The sequence below is a fragment of the Hyaena hyaena genome, unplaced genomic scaffold (assembly GCF_003009895.1).
Source record: "Hyaena hyaena isolate Hyena2069 unplaced genomic scaffold, ASM300989v1 scaffold_69, whole genome shotgun sequence".
Classification (NCBI taxonomy): Eukaryota; Metazoa; Chordata; class Mammalia; order Carnivora; family Hyaenidae; genus Hyaena; species Hyaena hyaena.
The window spans coordinates 1,293,129-1,298,797 of NW_024080702.1; the positions used below are offsets into that span (position 1 = coordinate 1,293,129).

The following is a 5,669-nucleotide window of genomic DNA, read 5'->3' on the forward strand; positions in this document are numbered from 1 at the left end:
CATCTTCGCGCTCAGGGACAGAGAGGGCAGTGGGGCCGGCGGCTGGGAGTGGGGTGTCCATGTGTCACGGGGCAGAGTGTCAGTTTGGGGAGAGGAAAGTTCTGGAGGCGGACGGAGGTGGTGGTGGCACACCAGGGAATGTGCTCGGCGCCGTGGAGTTAGGAGGGGACATTGTGCGCCGTTCGTATTCAATCACAGTGGAAGCAAGAATGACCATTTTATTATCTCCCCGTCTCTGTGGGTGTGGAGTCCAGGACGGGCTGGCTGGGTGGCTCTGGGTCGTTCTCAGTGGTCTGGCTGGGGGTCTCTCGCCACACCCTTATCTCCTTGAGGGCAGGAGCCCAGACAGTTATCTCAGGGCCCCCAGCAAATGTTTGTTGACTGACTAACTGCTGGCTGCTTCCGCAACGCATTCCTGGCCCAGGGCGTCAGGGAGACATGGGACCCTGGGCCGCCGGGCATGCCGGGCATGCCGAAGGAAAGCCAGGGCCTTGGGAGCAGCTCGGAGCCTTGGCCCGATGCCAAGAAGGAAGTGCCAAACAATAGCCCGTGAGAAGCTGTCCCTCTCGCAGTCAGATTTGCACTTCCGTGGACAAAGGAGGTTTCCTCTGTAGGAAGTGATACCCAAGGGAGGGCTTCCTGCAGAGGAAGCTGGAGGGGGGCTGGGGAGGACAAGGGGAGGGGGAGGGGGCCCCGGACCACCCCTGCCCCCGGGGACCAAAGGCCATGCTGGTGGCCACCTCCCCGGCCACTGAGGACTCACTTTCCTGCGTGAAGCACTGACTTCCACTCAAGCCAGCTCCCCGTTTACTGCGCTGTGACCCTGGGCGCATGCCACTGGCTTCCCTCTCTGCAAAAGGGGGACATATGTGATTCAGTGGCCGCTGTGCATGGCATTGCCAGTGGCCCTGGCCCGGGCCTGCCCTCACGCCTCCTTGCTGTCCAGGGGAGCACAAACAGAAGTGAGCAAATAAGAGTTACAGAATCCCAACGTGGGGAATTGAAAACGTGGGTTAATCTTGCTCCTCTCCCCTCTCCCCTGTCTTCTGAATCATGTAAGAAATAGAGAGGAGGCAGCTAAGGACCAAAGAGTTGGCTCCATCGCTGGAAAGTGGAAATGAGAGGCTGATGAAGAAGCTGTGAGTCAGAAGCAGATGGGCCCAGGGCTTCCTTCCACATTCGTGTGATCGCCCCGGGAGGGAGAGCTGGCCCGGGGAGCCACGGGCAGGCTGGGCCAGAGGGAGCTGGCCTCGGACGGGGTCCTGCTGCCCGGGGTGCGGGGTGCGGGGTGGGATGCTGGGACCCAACAGTGGGGTCACTTATTTCCACGGAACCGTGGGGGTCAGGGGCTGGGGCAGGCAAGCAGTCTGGTCACTGGGCGGGTGGCCGTATAGCAAGACACAGGGGTGGGCGTGGGGGCTTCTGCAGGGAGAGTGCCTGGAGTGGGGAGGATCCTCGCTGAAGGCTCGGCTGCCCGGCTAGGATGGCAGAAAGGAGGAGGCCCTGAGCTCGCCCGGCCACACTGAGGGCGGCGCGCAGGGAGCTAGTGACTTTGTGAGCTAGTGCCTCGTGGTCGAAGCTGCCACTGGGGAGTCCCCCAGAGGTGCCAGCAGAGGGCCAGCCGCCTCTGCCTGCAGCAAGGACAAGGGACGGCTGCAAGGGAACAGGGAGGGGAGGAGGGAAGGTGGGGGGAGCCTAGGATTGCAGGGAGGGAGGCAGAGAGGAGAGCAGGAAGCAGAGCGGAGGCGTGGCCCGGGTTCCTGCACATCTGCTGTGTGGGGGTGCTGAGCTGGGCTCACGATGCACCCCTGAGCTTGTGCTGCATAGACAGAAGAAAGGGGAGCAGGGAGCTCTCGGGGCAGGCAGCCGTGCCGTCGGCGGGCCCCCCGATGGGTGCTCCTTGGGTGGGGGCTGCTGCTGTGAGGACCCCGGAGCCCCCTGCCCCCAGCCCCTCTGCTTCACGGCCTCACTTCTTCTCACCACCCCCACCCCTGTCCATGACGCTGGGTCCCCACGTGCAGTGGGCAGCACACTGTCCCGAAGGAGGCATGTTCAAGTCCTAACCCCAGGTCTGTGATTGTGACCTTACTGGCAGAGGTGAGTGAAGAAGGGAAGGGTCCTGAGATGAGGTCATCATACGCAGGTTCAGACTTACATCCAATGGCAGGTGTCCTCATGAGAAGACGGGACACGGGAAGGGCCACTGGGCAATGGAGGCAGAGGCTGGAGGGGAGCAGCCACACGCCAAGGGCGCCAGGAGCCCCCAGACGCTGGGAGATGCAGGAAAGATCCTCCCCCGGCGCCTCGAGAGGACATCGTGTCCACACCGTGACGTTGGACGTCTTGCCCGCAGGACCGTGGGGGGTCCATTCCTGCTGTGTCAGGCCGCCCAGCTGGCGGGACAGCAAGGGCCACTCCAGAGTCTGGACAAGCCACGGAGGGACCACGTCGCGGGTCCCACTGACCCCATGAGCCACTTCCTTCCCTCCACATGTTGCCGCCTCTGGAGAAGTCGAAGGAGCCTGGGAGGCCGGGGTGCAGGCTTTGGAAGGTAGAGAAGTGGCCAGCAGGAGCGGAGCCGCGCGCCAGGCCTTTTCTGGGCCACTGCCTTCCAACCTGCTGTCTCGAGGGGAAGCAATCTCTGCGAAAGTGCGAGAGTGCGGTCTGTGGTCCGCGGTCAGCGCAGAGAGGAAGTGGGGAAGTATGAGCCGCCAACCGCCTGTGAGCCGGGGAGTCGGCGCCCTCTGGGGCGCGCCCCTGTGCACCTATGCCGCCAGCTTGGCTTTTTCTAGCAAAGCTAACAGCCATGGTGTCAGTGAGGCCTCAGGGCCCCCTTGCTCCACAGCACTGGCCGCTTCTAAAGCCCTGCACCTGTCTTTGTACCCTCTTCCTTACAGGGGCCCCTCCCCAAATTATAAAGGCATGGGGGGGGTCCCACGAGGCCAGGATCCCTCCCTGCTGATGCCAGGGCAGAGCGCACAGCACACGGCCCGCGCACAGCCGGTTGTGTTGAGGCTGCCTGGGTTTTCTGTCAGCTGACCGGCTGGCCGGCCAGCTCCCCATGCATTCAGGCAGCCGACATCACTGTGTCCGGGCCGTGGCTGCAATCCTTGCTCTCAGTGCTCAGGCTTAGTGGTGGGGGAACAGGGTACAAGGAAAAACAGGAAGCAGTGATGCCAGCTGCAGCACGTGGGGCGCGAAGAAGGAGGGGCTGGAAGACGCTGTGCAGAGAAAGGCTGACCCCAGAGACAGCCCTGACCCACAATGGCTCAACTTACGACGTTTGCCTTTATGATGGTGCGAAAGCTGTATACATTTGGTAGAAACAGTACTTGGAATTTTTGATTTTAATCTTTTCCAGGGCTGGGGCATGGGGTACGAGCCTCTCCCCGGTCCTACCTGGTGACGCAGAGTGGTGGTCACGGCCACGGTTCCTATCGGCCAGCGATCTCGAGGGCCGCAACCATTCTGTACCCACACAGCCTTTCTGGCACTTCCAACACAGTAAGCAATGAATTCCATGAGAAGGCCAACACTTGATTATAAAACAGGCTTTGTGTTAGACGGTTTTGCCCACCAGTATGCTCATATGAGTGCTGTGAGCACGTTTAAGGTGGGCTTGGCTTATGGTGGTCGCTAGGTTGGCTGTGTTACATGCGTTTCTGACTTATGATGTTTTCAACCTAGATGAGTTTATTGGGACATAACCTCGTAGTGAGTTGAGGAAGATCTATACCCTAGAAACCATCACAGCCCCACCAAGGAGATGACTTCTGGGCTGGGTTTTTTTTTTTTTTTTTTTTTTTTTAAAAATGTTTGTTTATTTTTGAGAGAGAAAGAGAGACAGAGCACGAGTGGGGGAGGGACAGGGCAGAGAGTGAGGGAGACACAGAACCCGAAGCAGCTCCAGGCTCTGAGCTGTCAGCACTCAGTGCTCCGCACTGCGCCGCCCCCCAGGCGCTCCCTCTGGTCTGGGGTTTTTAAGGATGAGCAGGAGTTTGCCAGCAGACAAGGGGAGGGGAGCTGAGGCAGAGGGAGGTGTAGGTATAGATGTGGGACAGCCCAGGTGGCCCGGCCACCCACGGGTGACAGCCCGCCTGGCCTGCAGGGCTGCTAAAGAGAGAGGGGAGGGCCTGGCCCGGGCGATGGGGAGGCTTGGGTAGGGGAGGAAACAGGCGTGAGGGTCCTCCAGGCATGTGTCCGCTTCCCGGCGCTGTCGTAACTAAGTCCTGTGAACTTGACGGCTTCAAACAGCAGAAGCCTATTGTCTCCCAGCTTGGGAGGCCAGACGTCTGAAATGCAGGTGTGGGCAGGGTCGGGCTCCCTGAAAGGCTCTGGACGGAGTACTTCCTCTCCTCTGCCAGCTTCCGGCTGTGGCGCTGATACCTGGGGCCCGTTGGTGTGTGGCCACGTCCCTCCAGTCTCTGTCCCCGAGCCTCACGGAGCTCTCCCTGTGGGTCTGTGTCCCTTCTCCCCTCGTTATAAGCACACCAGACGTACTTGGTGAGGTTCCACCCAAATGAAATAACCTGATAATATCTACAGACACTATTTCCAAATAAGGTCGTATCCACAGGTACCTGGGGGCAGGGTTTCAACAAATCTTTCTGGGGGCACAATTCAAACAACAGGACTTTCCACTGGTTAGGTGCCATAGACTGAATTGTGCCCCCTCCAAATTCATGTATTGAAACCCTAACCCCCTCCTCCCATGTGACTGTATTGGAGACAGAGACCTTAAGGAGGTCATAAGGGTCAAGCCCTGACTCCATAGAAACAGATGTCCTTATGGGGCGCCTGGGGGGCTCAGTCGGTTGAGCATCCGACTTCGGCTCAGGTCATGATCTCATGGTTCTTGGGTTCAAGCCCCATTCTCTCTGCTGAGAATGCAGAGCCTGGAGCCTGCTTTGGATTCTCTTTCTCTCTCTCTCTCTTTGCCCCTCCCCTGTTCATGCTCTGTCAATCTCTGTCTCTCAAAACTAGATAAACATTAAATTAAAAAAAAATTTTTTTTAAAAAGAGCAGATGTCCTTACCAGGAGAGGAAGAGACCCCGGAGCTCTCTCTCCCCACCAGATGAGGACACAGTGGAAGGTAGCTGTCTGCAAGCCAGGAAGAGGCACCCATCGGTCCCTGAACGCCGTCAACCTTGAGCTTGGATTTTCCAGCCTCCAGAACTGTGAGAAATGAAACTCTGCTGTTGAAGACAATGGGGCTGGAGGAAACCCTACCCCACACGTGCCGCAGCTCGGTGGCCTGGCCAGAAACCCAGTGCCAGAGATGTACTGGGCACAGCTCAGGGCTTCTAGGAGCTTGGGGCCAGGCCAGGAGGCGGGAGGGAGCCCCAGGCCAGCCAGGCCGCCGTGAACATGTCTCGGGTACATGGAGTTAGGACTAGGAAGCTGCCCTAGAGGAGCCAGGCAGAGACCCAAGCAACAGAGCAGGATCACCTGCTATCACCTGACCAGCAGCCCCCAGCGCCCCACCCCCCCAAGCCAGACCTCTCTCCCCAGGTCCTGGCCCGCAGTCAGGCTGCCTTGACCCCTTAGTGGAGGTCGAGAGTTCATGCTCTGACTCTTTATTTTTTTTTATTTAATATTTTTATTTATTTCTAGGAGAGAGAGAGAGAGAGAGACAGCGTGAGCAGGGGAGGGTCAGAGAGAGAGGGAG

General features: G+C 59.1%; 1 long non-coding RNA gene across 1 annotated transcript; it reads left to right on the top strand.

Annotated features, from left to right (window-relative positions):
* The first annotated feature begins 1,735 nt into the window (after positions 1–1,735).
* LOC120232334 lies at positions 1,736–5,596 on the top strand. The gene is made up of 3 exons (XR_005528543.1): positions 1,736–2,097; positions 2,354–2,551; positions 5,026–5,596. It is a non-coding gene; the product is annotated as an uncharacterized LOC120232334 (long non-coding RNA).
* The last annotated feature ends 73 nt before the right edge of the window (positions 5,597–5,669 follow it).